Source organism: Aotus nancymaae, unplaced genomic scaffold (genome assembly GCF_030222135.1).
Source record: "Aotus nancymaae isolate 86718 unplaced genomic scaffold, 86718_ANA_hifiasm-v0.15.2.pri h1tg000030l, whole genome shotgun sequence".
NCBI lineage: Eukaryota > Metazoa > Chordata > Mammalia > Primates > Aotidae > Aotus > Aotus nancymaae.
The window spans coordinates 26,707,580-26,727,439 of NW_026988443.1; the positions used below are offsets into that span (position 1 = coordinate 26,707,580).

At 37.2% G+C, this 19,860-nt stretch overlaps 1 long non-coding RNA gene across 1 annotated transcript in view; it reads left to right on the plus strand.

Annotated features, from left to right (window-relative positions):
* The first annotated feature begins 615 nt into the window (after nucleotides 1–615).
* Nucleotides 616–19,860, plus strand: part of LOC105706762 (uncharacterized) — a 52,658-nt gene continuing 33,413 nt past the window's right edge. Inside the window, exon 1 of the long non-coding RNA XR_001104910.2 lies at nucleotides 616–823. This is a non-coding gene — a long non-coding RNA (uncharacterized LOC105706762). The remainder of the gene's footprint in view (nucleotides 824–19,860) is intronic.

Sequence of the window (19,860 nt, forward strand, 5' to 3'; positions counted from 1 at the left end):
CCTGCAATCCCAGCTACTCAGGAGGCTGAGGCAGGAGAATTGCCTGAACCCAGGAGGCGGAGGTTGCGGTGAGCCGAGATCGCACCATTGCACTCCAGCCTGGGTAACAAGAGCGAAACTCCATCTCAAAAAAATAATAATAATAAGATGATACCTATGCAGTCTTTGACTCTGCCACACAAAAAGGGCTTGGTGAATATTAGCTATTATTAATGTTTAATAATAATATAATGTTATCGGACTATTTTAAATATAAAATATATTTTTATATTTTCAACAAATAAAAATAATTTTTTGAATTTGTAACCTGTTGCTTTGGACAATGTCTGCGATTAATTGTATTCATTTGCAGTTACTAATATTGACTAGTAGAATTCAATTATTACGGATAATGGTGATACCAAAGTAGTAATTTCATGTGGTTTCAATGTAAAGTATTAATCTAATCATGTGACCAGCACTGATGATAACCTATCATTATGAGTACTGAATGGATTTTTTAACCTGTATGTAATTGTGAACAAATAATTTCTGCTTCCTTTTTATTTATGGGGCCTCTTTTCTGTGTTTTCCAGGTTCTATAGAGAAGGCAAAGATTTTGAAGGCACAGGAGACTATCATAGATATTCACAATGGCATCTCCCTAAAGGATTTGAAAGCTTTGCATCAACCAAAGGAAAAGCACCAGTGAGAGTCAAGATACAGTTCCAGACAGGTGCTACTTCTATTCTAAAGGTGTCAAGATCTGGTGCTTATGATGTGTTCAGATCAGTGCCGGAAACCATGAAGACAGAGAGACTGGAAGGAAGAACACAACAGTTCAGTGAGTACTAAGTATTGTCAGTTAGATCACGAGTCCCCAGCTCTCAGGCCAAGGACTAGTACTGGTCCATGGCCAGTTAGAAACTGGGCCACACAGCAGGAGGTGAGCAGCAAGCAAGTGAGCATTATCACCTGAGCTCCACGTCCTGTCAGATCAGCAGCAGCCTTAGATTCTCATAGGAACATGAACCCTATTGCAAACCTCGCATAACAGGGATCTGGGTTATTCACTCCTTATGAGAATCTAATGTCCAATGATCTGAGGTAGAAGTGTCATCCCAAAGTCACATCCCCACTGACCCCTGTTGTCTGTGGAAAAATTATCTTCCACCAAACTGGCCCCTGGTACCAAAAAGGTTAGAGACTGCTGAGTTAGATCATAACATTTAATCCTGATAATAACTCTGTGAGGCAAGGTTTGTTCTGCCCAATAAACAGCAGAAATATGGGTCAAATCTAGGTTTAAAGTTTTGTATGTATCTATGTATCATAAAATGATGTATTTTTTATTTTCTTATTTATATTCTTATTTATATTTATTTCTTCTATGTATCGTAAAATGAGCACCATTTTATGATACATACTGCCTCTTATAACAGGTATCCTAATCCTAATAAGTACCTTCCTGGAGAGTTTTGTTGCTATATGACTTCTATGTAGTTATTTTCTTTTTTTTCTTTGAGACACAGTCTCACTCTGTTGCCCAGGCTGGAGTGCAATGGCACAATCTCGGCTCACTGCAACCTCCACCTGATTCAAGCAATTCTCCTGCCTCAGCCTCCCAAGTAGCTGGAATTATATCCACATGCCACCATGCCTGGCTAATTTTGGTATTTTTAGTAGAGACAGGGTTTCACTGTATTGGCCAGGCTGGTCTCGAACTCCTGACCTCATATGATCCACTCGCCTCAGCCTCCCAAAGTGCTGGGGTTACAGTTGTGAGCCTCTGTACCTGGGCTGTGTAGTTATTTTCTTAGGCCTGTCAGACAATCATTTACATGCATGTTATTTCCTAGCAAAAGAACTGAGCTTAGATGATTTTGCTCAGTTATTCTGTATCAGGGATCAGCAGCTCTTTCTATGAAGGGATAAATAGTCAATATTTTAAGCTTTGGGGATCGTACAGTCTCTGTTGTAACTAATCACTTGTAACAGCCATAGACAATGTGTAACTGAATAGGTGAGCAAGGCTATGTTCCAATACAAGTTTATTTACAGAAACATATAGTAGCCATATTTGGCCCATGAACTATAGTTTGGCCAATCCTTGTGCTGTGCCAAAGATACTCATTTTTGACATATTTCAGTCTACATAGTTTCAGAGTGCTCTGTCTCCTGTAGTTCTAGAAACTCTCTAGTTGTATATCCTGCAGTGATTCCCCAGTGTCCCTCACCATAGAAGCCTCCATGTTTTATTATAACAGAGCCTTGGAAACAAGGATGTGAGGCAAGGACTCGAGCTTGTGACCATCATGGTAAAATTTGCGTCATGAGAAGAATATTTACAAAGGACTTTAGAGAAGTTAGAGTCAGTACCCCACTGCCTGCATCAGAGCTAGCCATGTGGTAGGAAATCTTATACAGAGGGTGGGCTCTAATTTCAGAGGGTAAGAACCTGGCCTCCCACGGAGGTCTCAGTTGGAACTATTGATTATATGGTAGAAGAAGATGAGATTGACAGCACTTGAGCTACCAGTATCTAAATTGTGTTCAGGGAATTTTATGCCATCAGCTACACCAATATATCCTGCCATGCTAGCAAGTGTCTTGGTTTTAAACCTGCACCCCCCCACACCACCCCCACTGCAACTCTACCAAATTATTCCTGTTGGCCTGATTTTCTTACTCTTCCATCTTTTCTGATGTTTTTTGGGTTGAGTGTGTGTGTGTGTGTGTGTGTGTGTGTGTCTATGTGTATGTATGTGTGTGTATAGCTGCTTTAGAGACATTCTGCCACCTTTCTGGACTTAGCTAGATCAGGGAAAGTAGGCAGGTTGTGATTGGAATCTTAATAACCTGTCAAAACAGAGCATTTAAATCCTGTTCATGTTATTTTCTATCCTTCCCGTGGAACACAGAAAGCCAAGAAGACAAACAAGAGAAGCCTCTTGGTATTTTTCCCTTGTTTGTATGATCCTGAGGGTTTTGATGAACTGGCTTTTGCAAGTTATGTTGTCATTGTTCAAGCCAGCTTTAGCTGATTGATTTGGCAAGGATCCAAGGCATCGAAAATCAAAACAAAACAAAACAAAAAAGAAAATTAAAACACAGATCAAATCAGCATACATCATAACAATATAATCATTCAGCATCTTATCTGGTTACTTATAATACGTTGTGCAGAGATACAAATGGAAATAATTTACTCTGGCTGCTCTGTGTTCCTGTTAAATCATTTATGTTCTGTGAAAGGAATTGCAAACTGTTGAGACTCAAAGATCCTCTAACTGCATTCTCCCAAGGAATTCTCCACCACCATCCCCAGTTCTATGTCATATTTTAAACATTTTCTTAGAGTGTGAGCTTTATTATCCATGTTCAAATTTAGCAAGGCTTACTTGTCCAGATAGATCACCATCAAGAAATACAGTAATGTGAAATTGAGCTACTTCTGACATTTTTATAGTGTATGATATATGATATGACGTGATGTATGAAGCTTTTTGTAATAATTTTTAATTTTGAAACAGCTGGTTCTTTGGGGATCATTTAATGCATAATTCCATAGATTTTAGTGATATCAGGTTCCTTTCAAGTATCATTTTAATTTAGCTCTGGTGCTTTTGTCCTATCAACTGTGAATCAAACAGGAGTCTATCAAATCCTATTGGGCAACAAATCATAGAACAAGAAAAAATTGGTTCATAAGTTATATCTGAAGACAAATAAGATTTAATCCTTGCCTTCGAGGAGCATAAGGTTTAAGAGAGAAAGAAAACCACAAAATAAAGTAAGAATGGTATAGGCTTTAATAAGAAACATTATGTCATGGGAGTTGGAGAGAGAGAATGAGTAATTATTATTATGGCAGTTACATTTACTGAGCTATATGTACTTGCTATATGCTGAGCACTAATTTTTATACCTACATGTATATTTTTAATTACTTGAAGATACCATCCATTGTACAGATGAAGAAAAGAGGTCCAAAGAAATTAAGTAACTTGGGCAAGATATGCAGCTATTAGATGATAGGCCTGGGTTCAATAAGCAAGACAATGACATGATGAAAATGCATCACAGTACTGAAAGAATGGATCCCCAGCAATTTAATCAGGGAGTCTGGTTAATGGGATATTAAAACAATCCATAGGAGATTGAGAGAGACTGAACAAGAACAGTGGCAATGCAAATAGGGAGGAATGGAGGATAGTGGAGGGTAGGATTTCTATGAGCTTTTTGGAAGAAAGAATCAAAATGGAACTTGGTAACTAATCTGATAATATGAACTATAGGAAGAGTGAGTCAAAGGTAATTGTAGTGTTTTGAACTCCAATAAGTAGAATGAGGAAGTACGGAGGGGGGTCTTAGGGGATTAGCCAGTGTCTCTGGATACTCGGAGCACACTGTACATTTCTCTGTTCCCAGCCCTTATCACACTATATCTGTAACTATTTATTTGTTGATCTCTCTTTGCCATTAATTCTGAGCTCCTTACACCTTATGATTTATATAAGTCCAGCACCCAGGACAGTATTTCAGGCATAGTTAGGGCTTCCACTTATACCCCTTTGGAATAAACTTTAAGCATATTAATATGGAAGGTGCTCACTGATTAGCCAAAATATGGCTGTTTATGCAATTGGAAATATGCATTGGACATTTTTGAATGCTATAAGGTTGTAGAAGTAGATTTTGATGATCAGAAACAAAATTTGAAATCCTAAGAACAGATTAATATTTTGAAACAATTCAAAAAGTGACACCTTTATTTAAAGGAATGGCGGCTCAGTAATGTCTGATACTCAAGACTGAGGAAGTTTCTAATGGTCTGCAAGAATACAGAGGATATTTGTATTTAATTACCCACTTTCTTTTTTTTTAAGATGGGGTCTTGCTATGTTGGCGAGGTTGGTCTTGAACTCTTGGCTTCTAGTGATCCTCCCACCTCAGCTCCCAAAGTGCTGGGATTATAGGCATGAACCACCATGCCCAGCCCCTAGTTACCTATTTTATAACTGCTATTGTGGAAAATTATATTTTAAAATATAAATGCTATATTAATTAGAAGGTTTGCTAGGCATTAGCTTTTTGTTTCCTTTTAATAAATGGATGTATACTCCCCAGGGGAAATGAAAACATTTTCATAAGCTAATCAGTTCAGATGACAATAATTAATACATTAAAATGAGCTAATCATAAACTAACTCATTACAAACCACCCTCATTTAATCACCCAAAGTGGAATAAAAATTAAATTTACTTAAAATTTACTATTGTAACTTTCATTCCAACCATTATATTACAATGCCAGATATTCTCCATTGAAGATTCCTATTTCTAATCTCTTAGCATTTCCTGTACATAATTCTTTTTAGACAAAAGCATTACATGTTTTGGATAGGTTCTGAAAGCATTTGGGAAAAATTCGACAGAATGCCTATTTAGCTGTCTTTTATTTGCATTTGAAATATTTAAAATGTACTCATTATCCAGTCTTCCTTAACGTATTGAATTAAGAAAACTGGGTAGTGGTGGCTCATGCCTGTAATTCCAGCACCAACATGGTGAAACTCATCTCTACTAAAATACAAAAAAATAGCCAGACGTGATAGTACACGCCTGTAGTCCCAGCTACTTGGGAGGCCGAGGCAGGGGAATCGCTTGAACCTAGGAGGCGGAGGTTGCAGTGAGCTGAGATTGTTCCACTGCACTCCAACCTGGTGACAGAACAAGACTCCTGAAAAAAGAAAAAGAAAATGGACTCCAAACATCCCTGCCTATATTATTTTGAAAATACAATTGATTTGTTGCTGTTCTTTTTAAACAATCACAAAAGATCTCCTCTCCTTAAAGAGCTTTAAACTCAGACCATTGAAGAAAAAGAATAACCAAAGTTACTGACATTATACCTACGTTATTCTTATAAGGTATCATAGTAATAAACAATAGTGGATTTTATTATGCAAGATAAGCCATATGTACTTAATAATGAAATAACATAATTGACACATTATAAGAAATTGTCTCTTTCCATATATTCTGGAGTGCACACTTCTCAAATTCAGAACAGTAACCCTAGGATGATTATGTTTTAAAAATCTATTCTGCATTCAAACTAGAATAGTATCTTAATATCTTTAGGTGGAAAATTTGAACTCAAAGGATGTAATAAAATCTAGGTTATACACAGACAAAGAAAACAGTCTCCTCCCCTTCAAAAATACTCATCCCAGTAGTTGCAGAAAAAGTGTTTAACCAAACCCAACATTTGCTCATGATTTTTTTAAAAAGGTATGCTCAGCAAGTTAGAAATAGGAGGGAATGTCCTGAAATTAATAAAGGATATCAGCTAAAACCTACAGCTAACATCATACTTAATGGTGAGAAATTGAAGACTTTCTTCTTAATATCAGTAACAAAGCAGCCCTTTAACATTATACTGAAGGTACTAACCAGTGCAATAAGGCAACAATAAGAAATAATAGGCATGCAGAATGGAAAGGATGAACTAAAATTTGTCTTTATTCACAGATGGCATAATAATGTTTATTGGAAATTCTAAAAAGGCTCTTAGAACTAATATGTGAGTTTAGCAAGTCTTATGATACAAGGTCAATATTATAAAAATCACTTGCATTTCTTTATCACAGCAGTAAGCAATTAGAAAATGAAATTTAAAAACAATAGCATCAGAAATCCTGAAATGCTCAGAGGCAGTTCTAACAAAATATGTGCAAGATGTCTATCCTGAAAATGTAAAACATTGCCAAGAAAAATTTAAATATATTTGGATAAATTGAGAAATAATATCATATTTTTGGACAGAAAGACTCAATGTGGAAAAAAATATCAATTTTCTAATTGGTCTTGAGACACAATGCAACTCTGATATTCTAAATCTCAGTAGCTTTTTCCCCACTATAAACTGATAGATTATTTCTAAAATTTCTCTAGAAAAGCAAAGGACCAAAGGGAAAATACTTTTGAGAAATAGAACACAATTAGAGAGCTCATACCACCGAATTTCAATATTTTATATAAAGCTACAGTAGTCAAGACATTCAAACTGGTATAAGAAAAGATCTGTAGATCAATGGTACAGGACAGAGAGTCCAAAAATAGATCTACACATATATGGCTAATTTGACTTTTGACAAAGGTGCCAAGGCCAAAGGAGAAAGAATAGTTTTTCAACAAATTGAGCTGAAACAATTATATGTACCTCTGCAAAGAAAAATAATCTCAGTCCTTAATGCATTCATATATAAAATTTCTTGGATTAGAAAAAGATTTTCTAATCTTTTAAAAGTGTTTAAGGACACAAAAAGCACAAACCATTAAAGAAGAAATTGATACATTGACTTTCATAAAAATCCTTGAAATGTTGCTCTTTAAGAGATATTGTTGAAAAATGAAATGATATGACACAGAATGGAAGAAAATATTTGCAAAATGTATTTCTGATAAAGGACTTATATCCAGACGGCATTTTAAAAACTTTCAAAAATCAACAATTAAAAAAAAATCATAAAATGGACAAGATTTGGACAGGCACTTTACCAAAATAGATATACTTGGTAAATAAGTACATGAAAACATGCTCAGCAATGTTAGTTATTAGAGAGGTGTAAATTAAGACCACAATGAAATACCACTATATGGCTATTAAAATATTTAAAATTAAAAATACTGAGCATACCAAGTGTTGGCAAGAATGCAGAACAATTGAAACTCAAAGAAGGGATATTAGAAATCAGTGGGAAAATGACAGAGAGTTAAATTAATTTGATGTACCAATTGGTAATCCATATGAAAATAAAATTAGTTTCCTAATTTACATGACCAAAAAAAAAAAAAATTCAGAGATTAAAGACCCAGATATGAGGAGTAGGGTAAGCAAAAGCATTAAACTTCATAATGAAAATATAGGAGAGTGTGGCAAGAGGGAACGTATTGACCAAAATGCCAAAAGCACAGACCAGAAAAGAAAATGTGAATACACTTGTCTACATTAAAACTTTTAAAATTTTCTATTCTACAAAAGATACCACAGACGAAATTCAAAGTTAAGAGATAGGTGAGGCAAGATATCTATAATATATACTATTGATGTATAATTACAATATACACAAAGAATTTGTAGCCACAGTATATCCAAGATGCAATCTATTCTTATAAACAAATAAAGATAACACAATAGAAAGTAAACAAAAGATAAACAGACATTTCACAGACTAGACTGAATAGAAGACTAGACTTGGTAGTCTAGGCTTCTTCTTTCATGGTAACATGAAAACATGTTTGACTTCAACTAGTAACCCTAGAAATGTGAATTAAGAAAATAATGAGACACCATTTAATTTTTATTAAATGTACAAAAAATTATAAACTTTAGCTGCCATCACCAGCACAAAAATGTGTACAGGTGTTGGCAATACTGTCCCTCCTGCACCGCCACCACCACCAATGTGAATGTGCTCATAGACACCAGCAGTTTTGCCCTCCACAACACCACTGCTCAGGTGAACATGCACACAGACATCAGCATGCCTGCACCTGCCAGCATCCCACACCCGCCAGCATCCTGTGCCCACCAGCATCCTGCTCCCTTTGCTGCCACTGCCACTGTGTTGGCAAGGATGTGGTGTTAATAAGAACTGCTGGGGTTATAAATTGGTAAAACTAGATGGAAAAGCTATCTTTCAATGTCAAATAAAATTGAGGATTTGCATCCTCTGACACAGTTTTCTTAGATACAGAGATATATTTAGACTAGTGTTTCTAGTGGTGGACTTATTTGCATTTGGAGTGGGATAGTTCTTTATGTGTTACCACCCAACACATTGAAGGATATTGAGCATCTATAGTTCCCAGTACTAAAGCTGGTAGTACTACTGCCAGTAATTTGATAACCCAGACTGTTTTTACACATTTCCAAGCACTTTCAAGTGTAGGAAGGGTCTAATATCACTACTCCATAGAAACTTGTTTATATGCAAAAGGCAACATTTACAAAACTGTATCAACGTTGCTTGTAATGGTAAAAACTGGGGAACAAATTAACAACTAAATGGCAGTAGAAGAATGGATAAAAAGCATGATTTATTTATATACTTTAAAACTTTAGCTGCCATCAGCGGCATGAAAATGTGCACAGGTGCTGGCAATACTGCCCCTCCTGCACCCTCACCACCATAAATGTGAATGTGCTCATGAACACCAGAAGCTTCGCCCTCCCCCTGACACTACTACACAGGTGAACATTCACACAGACACCAACATGCCTGCACCTGCCAGCATCCCACATCCTCCAGCATCCTGTGCCCACCAGTATCCTGCCCCCTTTGCTGCCACTGCCACTGTGAGTGCAAGCATGAACACCAACAATTCTACCCCTGCCAGTGCCCTGCCTCTGCCACCACTGCTGGCACAAGCATGTGCAGGAGTGCTGCAGCCCTGCTCTCACCAGTACCCCACCCCAGCTGATCCACACACACCCCATTGTGTTACCATGGCTTCTGGCATCCAAATGAGCACAGATCCTGCTACCAGCATCTTGACAAAGTGCTTTGGCCAGCACAACCCAGCAAAATGGGAACATCTCAGCCCCTCCAGCACTGCAGGTTTCAAATCTGAAGAGAACAAAGCCAGGAGCCTGGTACCAGCCCCACAAGAGTTACAGCACACAGTCCACAAGTGATGAACTGAATCTTGGTCCCCTGAAATCTTCTGGAAATGAAGCTAGTTGACTAAACCCAACCTATACTACAGTCAAACCCCCAAGGACATCAAAGAGGATAAAAGCAAAAAAAAAAAAAAAAAAAAAAAAAAATCCAAAGGACAGCAACTTCAAAGATTGGAGGAATTTCAGCCCACAAAGAAGAAATAAACCAGTGCAAGAACTCTGGTAACTCAAAAAGCCAGAGTATCTTCTTACCTCCTAATAAACACACTAGTTCCCCAGTAATGATTCTTAACCCAGATAAAATGATTGAAATGACAGAAACAGAATTCAGAATATAGATAGAAACAAAGGTCATCAACATTCAGGAGAAAGTTGAAACCCAATCCAAGAAATCTAAGGAATACAATAAGACAATACTGGAGATGAAAGACAAAATGGCTATTTTAGGAAAGAACCAAACTAATCTGATACAACTGAAAAACTCACTTCAAGAATTTCATAATACAATCAGAAGTATTAACACCAGATCAACAAAGCTGAGGAAGGAATTTCAGAGCTTGAAGAATGGTTCTCTGAAATAACTTAGACAAAAATAAAGAATAAAGAAGAATGAACAAAACCTCCAAGAAATATGGGATTATGTAAAGAGACCAAATATGTGACTCTGGTGTTCCTGAAAAAGAAGGAGAAAAAGCAAACAACTTGGAAAACATATTTGAGGATACCATCCATGAAAATTTCCCCTGACTTCACTGAAGAGGCCAACATTCAAATTCAGGAAATGCAGAGAACCCCTGCATACTATACAAGACAACCATCCCCAAGACACATAGTCATCAGATTCTCCAAAGTCAAAGTGAAAGAAAAAATGTTAAAGGCAACTAGAGAGAAAGGGCAGGTCACCTAGAAAGGGAACCCCATCAGGCTAACAACAGATCTTTCAGCAGAAACTTTACAAACCAGAAGAGATCGGGGGCCTATATTCAGTGTTCTTTAAAAACAGAAATTCCAACCAAGAATTTTATAACCAGTGAAATTAAACTTCATAAGCAAAAGATAAATAACATCCTTTTCAGACAAGCAAATGCTAAAGAAATTTGTTGCCACCAAATCTGTCTTGCAAGGGCCCCTTAAGAGAATGCTAAATATGGAAAGGAAAGACTATTACCAGTCATCACAAAAACACACTTAAGTACATAGACCATTGACACTATAATATAACCACACAATCAAATCTGCATAATAACCAGCTAACACCATTATGACAGGATTAAAATTGCACATATCAATATTAACCTTGAATGTAAACAAGCTAAAAGCCACAATTAAAAGGCACAGAATGGCAAATTGGATAAAGAAACAAGACCCAACTGTATGCTGTCTTCAAGAGACCCATCTAAAATACAGTGACACCCATAGGCTCAAGATGAAGGGATGGAGAAAATTTAGCTAGCAAACAGAGAACAAAAAGAGTAAGCATTGCTTTTTTAATTTTAGATAAAATATAATTTAAGAAAGCAATGATCTGAAAAGACAAAGAAGGAAATTACATAATGGTAAAGAGTTCAACAAGAGGACCAAACTATCCTAACTACATACATTCAACAAAGGAGTACCAGATTCATGATCAAGTTCTTAGAGACCTATGAAGAAACTTAGATAACCATACAATAACAGTGGGAGATTTTAACACCCCACTGACAGATTATCAAGGTAGAAAACTATCAAAGATATTTGGGACCTGATCTTGACAACCAAATAGACTAAAAGACACCTACAGAATTCTCCACCCCAAAACAACAGAATATACATTCTTCTCATCTATACATGGCACATACCCTAAAATTGGCCACACAATCATTCTTAGCAAACTCAAAAAAATTATCAAACTAAAAAAAAAATACCAACCACACTTTCAGACAACACCACAATAAAAATAGAAATCAATATTAAAAAGTCACTCAAAACCATACAATTACATGGAAATTAAACAAACTGCTCCTGAGTGACTTTTGGGTAAACAATAAAATTAAGGCACAATTCAAGAAATTCTTTGAAACTAATAAGAACAAAGATAAAACATACCAGAATCCCTTATAGCACTAAATGTCCACATCAGAAAATTAGTAACAATCTAGCATCATGTCTATAAAAACCTAGACATCATGTCTAGATGAACTAGAAAAACAAGAGCAAACCAACACGAAAGCTAGCAGAAGACAAGAAATAACAAAAATCAGAGCTGAACAGAGGAAAACTGAGATGTGAAAAACCACACAAAAGATAAGTAAATCCTGGAGTTTGTTTTTTGAAAGATCAAATACAATTGATAGACCACTATCTAGACTAATAAAGAGATAAAATCCAAATAAACACAATCAGAAGTGACAAAAGGGACATTAATACCCTATGCACACAAACTAGAAAACATAGAAGAAATTGATAAATTCCATTTCTTCAATCGAAGAAATTCCATAAAATGTAAAACCTCCCAAGATTGAACCAGGAAAAAATTGAATCCCTGAACAGAAAATAATGAGTTTTTGAAGTTTAATCAGTAGTAAAATGCTTACCAATCAGAAAAGTCCCAGGACCAGATGAATTCACATCTACATTCTACCAGATGTTTAAAGAAGAGCTGGTACCAGTTCTACTGAAACTATTCCAAAACATTGAGTAGGTACTCAATTGGGAGGTACCTGAATAGATAGGTACTCCTCCCTGACTCATTCTATGAGGTATCTTCATTCTGAAACCAAAAACTGACAGAGACACAACAAAAAAAGATTAGGCCAATATCCTTGATGAATATAAATCCAAAAACCCTAAACAAAATACTAGCAAACCGAATTCAGTAACACATCAAAAAGCCAATAATCCACCATGATCAAGTAGGCTTTATCCCTGGGATACAAAGTTGGTTCAATTTATGCAAATCAAGAACTGTAATTTATCACATAAACAGAACTAAAAACAAAAACCACATGATAATCTCAGTAGACACAGAAAAGCCTTTTTAAAAAATTCAACATCTCTTCATTTTAAAAAATCTTTAACAAACTAGGCATTGAAGCAACATACCTCAAAATAATAAGAGCCATCTATGACAAACCCACAGCCAGCATTATGCTGAATGGGCAAAAGCTAAAAGCATTTCCTTTGAGAACCAGAACAACACAAGGATACTCACTCTCACCATTCCTGTTTGACATAGTTCCAGATGTCCTAGCCAGAGAAATCAAGAAAGAGAAAGAAGTAAAAGGAATCTAAATAGGAAAAGAAGAAGTCAAGCTATCTCTATTTGCAGACAATATAATTCTATACCTAGAAAACCTCATAGTCTCTGCCGAAAAGCTCCTAGATGTGATCAACAGCTTCAGCAAAGTTTTAGGATACAAAATCAGTGTACAGAAATCAGTAGCATTTCTATATACCAACAAATCCAAGCTGAGAGCCAAATCCCAAGGAATGCAATCCCATTCATAATAGTCACAAAAAGAATAAAACACCTAGCAATACAGCTAACCAGGGAGGTAAAAGATCTCTACAGTGAAAATTGCAAAACAGTGCTGGAATCAATAGCAAAGACATGGAATCAACATTGATGCCCATCAGTGATACACTGGATAAAGAAAATGTGGTACATAGATGCCATGGAATACTACGCAACCATAAAATAGAATGAGATCATAGTCTGCAGCTACATGGATAGAGCTACAGGCCAGTATCTTAAGTGAACTAATGCAGGAACAGAAAACCAAATACTGCATGTTCTTACTTATAAGTGGAAGCTAAACATTGAGTTCACATGAAAACAGAGTAGGAAACAACATACACTGGAGTGTACTTGAGAGTAGAGAGTGGAAGGAGGGTAAGGATTAAAAAACCATCCATCATATACTATGCTTATTACCTGGGTGGCAAAATAATCTGTATACCAAACCCCTGTGACATGCAGTTTACCTATATGAAAAACCCGTACATGTACTCTTGAACCTAAAAGTTAAGATAACAGCCCAACAACAGCATCAAAATGTTGCTACAAGTATCTGTATGGATAAATTTAAAAAACATGTTGCATGAAAAAGCAAGTTGCACAATCACATAATTATCGTATCCACTGTTAACTAATTTAAAATTTATGAAATGCATAACAGCCCTGTATATTGTTTATGTATATGTACATGTGTGAGATACATGTATATGTAAAAGTATAAAAATAGAACCTGTATATGTAAAAGTATAAAGACAGTAGTGGTCACCAGTGGAGAGGGAGGGAGAGATGAATAGGATCGTTGAATGATACACAGAGGGCTTCAACAATACCTGTTATGTGTTATTTTGTTATGTGAAGCACATAACAGGTACTTTAACAGAATCTGTTATGTGTAAAATGAAGGAATTAATGAAATAAGCCAAAACATTAAGATTTTGTTAAACCTGAGTGAGCTGCAATTTCCTTCCACTCCTCTGATTGCCTTGAAGAGGTGCTTTTCCATAAGGATGCCTCATTTTTCACCACACTCCTTTTTTATCCCTCTGAAGTAGAGAAAGTTCCCTGATTAATGCATTTGGAGAGGAACTTAGCATTCCCATCTTAGCCCTATTTTCCTCCTTCCTGGGGTCTTCCCTTCTGCAGATGGCTTGTGCTCTGGTCTGCTGTTGGCTACAAGGTGAGTGTAGTGTTGGAAACCCAGGAAAACTGTCCAGATAGGTATGCTTGCTTAATTCTGGGGTAAAGGGTTATGAAACCAATTGCTAATCAACACCCAAACCATGTTTTCCACAGTTACCAGAAATAAGTAGCTATTTAGATCTGTCTGTCTTTATCTCCCTTATTTGGTTTTTAGAACTCGGAATGGAAGGCGTACTATGTGTTGCTATGCACACTTAAGCCATATCCTCCAACACAGACTTTTTTGGTTGATACGGTTTTGCTCTGTGATCCCACCCAAATCTTACATTGAATTATAATCCCAAAAATTCCCATGTGTCAGGGGTGGGACCAGGTAGAGGTAACTGAATCATGAGGGGGTTACCCCATGCTGTTCTCATGATAATAAGTGAGTCTCACAAGATCTCATGGTTTTATAAGTGTCTAGCGTTTCCTCTGCTTGCACTTCTCCTTCCTCCTGCCTTGTGAAGAGGGTTCCTCGCTTCCCCTTCACCTTCTGCCATGATTTTAAATTTCTTGAGAGCTACCCTGCCATGCTGAACTGTAAGTCAATCAAACCACTTTTCTAAAAATAAATTATCAAGTCTCATGTATTTTTTTCTTTATTGGCAATGTGAGAATGGACAAATACAGTGAATTGGTACCGAGGTAGTGGGGAACTGCTATAAAGATACATGAAAATGTGGAAGTGATCTTGGAACAGGGTAATAGGCAAAGGTTGGAATAGTTTGGAGGGCTCAGAAGAAGACAGGAAAATGTGGGAAATTTTGGAGCTTCCTAGAGACTTGGAGGCCTCAAAAGACAGAAAAATTTGGGAAAGTTTGGAACTTCTTGAGACTTGTTGAGTGGCTTTGACCAGAATGCTGATAGTGATATGGACAATGAAGTCAAGGCTGCAGTGGTCTCAGATGGAGATGAGGAACTTATTGGGAACTGGAGTAAAAGGAATTCTTGCTATGCTTTAACAAAGAGACTGGCAGCATTTCTTCCCTGCCCTAGAGATCTCTGGAACTTTGAACTTCAGAGAAATTGTTTAGGGTATCTGGCAGAAAAAATTTCTAAGTGGCAAGGTATTCAAGATGAAGCAGAGCATAAAAGTTTGGAAAATTTGTGGACTGACAATGCAATAGAAAAGAAAAACCCATTTTCTGGGGAGAAATTCAAGCTGACTACAGCTGCAGAAATTTGCATAAGTAAAGAGGAGCTGAGTGTTAATCACCAAGACAATGGGGGAAATGTCTCCAGGGCATGTCAGAGACCTTCATGGCAGTCCCTCCCATCACAGGCCTGAGATCTAGGAAGGACAAATAATTTCATGGGCTGGGCCCATGGCCCTATTGCTCTGTGCAGCCTCAGGACATGGTGCCCTGTATCCCAGCTGCTTCAGCTCCAGTTTGTGGCTAAAAGAGGCCAAGATATAGCTCAGCCATTGTTTCAGAGGGTGCAAACCCCAAGCCTTCCATGTGATGTTGAGCCTGCAGGTGCAAATAAATCAAGAATGGAGGTTTGGGAACGTCTACCTAGATTTCGGAGGACGTATGGAAATGCCTGGATGTCCAGGCATAATTTTGCTGCAGGAGTGGAGCCCTCATAGAGAACCCCTGCTAGGGCTGTGTGGAAGGGAAATGTGGGGTCAGAGCCCCTCACAGAGTCCCCACTGGGGCACTGCCTAGTGGAGCTATGAGAAAAGAGCGACCATCCTCCAGACCACAGAATCCACCAACAGCTTGCACCATGCACCTGGAAAAGCCACAGACACTCAATGCCAGCCCATGAAAGCAGCCAAGAGGTTGACTGTACCCTGCAAAGCCACAGGGATGGAGTTGCCCAAGGCCATGGGAGCCCACCTTTTGCATCAATATGATCTGGATATGACATATAGAGTCAAAAGAGATCATTTTGGAACTTTAAGTTTTAATGACTGCCCTGTTGGATTTTGAACTTGCATAGGGCCTGTAGCCCCTTTGTTTTGGCCAATTTCTCCCATTTAGAACAGATATATTTACGCCTTGCCTGTACCCTCATTGTATCTAGGAAGTAACTAACTTGCTTTTGATTTTACAGGTGTGTAGGCAGAAGGGACTTGCCTTGTCTCAGCTAAGACTTTGGACTTGAACTTGGACTTTTGGGTAAATGGTGGAATGAGTTAAGATTTTGGAGGACTGCTGGAAAGGCATGATTGTGTTTTTGAATGTGAAGATGTGAGATTTGGGAGGGGCCGGGGGCAGAATGATGTGGTTTGGCTCTGTGTCCATACCCAAGTCTCACCTTGAATTGTAATCCTCATAATCTCCACATGTCAAAGGATGGGACCAGGTGGAGGTAATTGAATTCCATATGCATATATACCTACTATATACATGTATACTATTATGTATGTGTGTGTGTATATATATATATACTATTCTGTGGATATATGTGTTTGTGCAAATACACACCTCTAAATAGTTGAGTTTTTGTGAGAATAGTTTCTCACAATTACTTAAAAATCAAGTAGTAATAGTTTCTGGAGTAGAAGCAACTGGCTGAAGAAGTGCCACTTTTAAAGCAAAGTCAGAAATTCCATGATGAAGAAATAAGCAACTTTGTTTTTTCTACTCACATCAATAGAATTTTTAAAAAGCATTCTGGAAGTAAAAAATACCCATGTTTTGAGCCAAAAAGGAATAACTTTGTATCATTTCCACTGGAAAATATAAATGAAATGGAAAATGGGTTTTATAGTTAAAGATTTTAGTTTTTTTAATATATATTAGAATCTATTGTTTTTTAATATATATGAGAATTCTTATATGAAGTATAAGAATTAGTAAAACAGGTATGAGAAGAGATGCCTGGTTAAAATAACACTATCCTGGTTAAACCCACTGAACTTGTAATTCCTTCAAGTTTTCTAACTCCTTCCCTTCAATTCTCCTACTTTGTTCTTTTCCTTTTGAACACATTTCTATACTTTCAGGACAAGGGCTTGCCCTGCAGAAAAGAAAAAGCTGAGGTGAAATTAGAAGATTTAATCAAAGCTTTTCTAGACAGCATGAACAATCAGCAAACATTGAATGGACAAAATGAAATGCCATTTAAATGGAAACAGCCAGAGCTTGCAGTTTTCCCCAACAAAGAACATGATTCCAAAACTTACTGCCCTTTGTCTCTTGGTCACATACATTTTCCAGCATTGAATGTGAGGGAAATTTGGGTTGCTGGCAGAAGGAAGGTTGTGAGGGATGGGGGCTGAGTAGGGAAGAGTCACACAACATTGCTTCCTGGTTGCTGCACAGAATGCAAGTCATTATTTTTCAGTGACAGTACCCAGAGACTATTTGAATTTGTAGAGATACTGCTCTCTTTTTTTTTTTTTTTTTTTTTTTGGCACTGGTTTTTAGTTCTTAGAAATTGGCTCATACTTCAGCCTGTAGACACATCCTAATGTGTCATTTTTAACCACTATGGGAGAAACAAAATGTGCTTCTGACTTTGGAAAGGAGGTCAGAGAAGAAAGAGCATGTGTCAGAACAACTTCTACATCTAGATGAAAAAATAAGCATAAACTGGTTTCTTTCCCAGCAGGCTGGCATATTATGTCATATTCTCAGCACTGTAGATTTATTAATTATGACTCATGGATAAGCATTTGTCAATTAAAAATGCTGAAATGGGATCAGTTAAGCTGGTCCAATAAAATTGCTTCTAGAATTGACTATTTTCAAATAACTCCCCAAATTTTATAGTCACTAATTGGAAATGCATCAAGAACATACAAACTGTCAGATTATTTCAATAATAAATCCACAAATTTTTTTGTCAGAGCTGAATTTAAAGGAATACATTAATATTCTTCCTTTTAGACTGTAATTCATTAAAATAGATAATAATCTTTACTCCTGAAAAGATAGAATATTGTGGTTTTGAGGGTTTTGTTTTTTGTTTTGTTTTGTTTTCGGTTAAATGAACTTAAACTCACATTTACTCATTTCTCATTTAAATGTATTTCACACTTAACAGCTTTATCAGAGTACAGCAAGAAACAGGGATTTATCTATAAATACTGTAGTAAATTGACTAGATATAGATGTGTGGGCAGGGTTAAAGGAAGCAAGAAGAAATAGTGAGGTACCCAGAGACTAGCTACCATGGAAGTCATCACCACCCATGCCTGAGCCTAAAGGGACAAAGGGTGAAATGGTGTTTACTACAGCCCCTTAAAAGCTAAGCCATAGAAGAAAGGCTGTTAGATGAGAGTTTCAGCCATGGACAACCTAGCCTCTGCCACAGCAGCAGAAAAAGGGCAAAACAGGGATGAAGTAGGAAGAATAAACACCCAGATTTCCTCCTACCCTCCCATCTCTTGCTGGTGCCTCCAGTGCATAAGGAAGTCCAGGTTGTGCAGTCAATAGAGGTCAGCCTCCCAGACATAGAGCTAGAGAAGAACAAAAACTTGGCCTGGAAATAAACAGAATAATGAGCACACCATCCTTAGACAGTTACCTCCGTCCACCCATCCATTCACATTTCAGTTCATACCAGAGATCATTGCTAATATTATATAAGAACATAAGAACATAATAAAAATAAATTCCATTTCTTATTCATTCTAAACATTACATTTCAGCTACACAGTACATCCCATCATCATACATTCTGGCCTCAACCTACCCTTCCCATATCACGCCTACTGACAATTTTGAAATGTATTCTCTAGGTAATAGATAGTAGAAATCTTGAAAGACATTTAGGGTTGCATTGTTGCTTGTTTGTTTAGGAAAATAAATCTGGAAACAGCTGAAAGGTGAAGTGGGAAGACACTGGTGGCAGGAAGAGTGTTGCTGGCACACAGGCCAAAGAGATGATGAATGTTTAGACAAAAGTGGAGTGAGAGAGGAGAGAGCAGGGCAGCCAGATTGAGGAGTTGCTGGTGGTATAGAGTCTGCAGGACTCTATCTTTGGTGACATATTTGAAATGATGAGAGAAGGAAAGGGAAGAATCCAGAGTGAAGTGGATATTTCTAATTTTGGAGGCCAGATCCCTTATGCCACTCATCAAGATAAAATAAATACAGAGGAGCTGCTTTTGGTGAGAGAAGATAATGAATTTAGTCATAGAAATGTTCAATTTGAGATGTCTGAAGGAAATCTCTGAAGGTAAGTTCAATGAGGAGAATTCTGGTCAAGGTGGCTGTCTATAAGGTTCATCTTTTGAGTACCGCCTCCCATATACACAAACATAAAAAAACAACAGTTAGATATAAAAAGAAAATGTAAGAGCTACATTTTCATTTATAAATTATATAAGTACCCAAGAGGCCAAAAAATGAAACAAAAACTCAAATCAGCGACTGATGAGAGACTCAAATCAGTGACTGGTGAGAGGAATTGAATCCACAGATCTAGAGAGCTGTAGGTATGGAGAGAGTGATGATTGGGAGGCAAGCCCATAAGCATGATGGGGACTAAAATAGTTGTTTCTTGTGAGGATGAGAATGGAAAATAAGAGCCAAACTCTATTTCTGAAACTGGA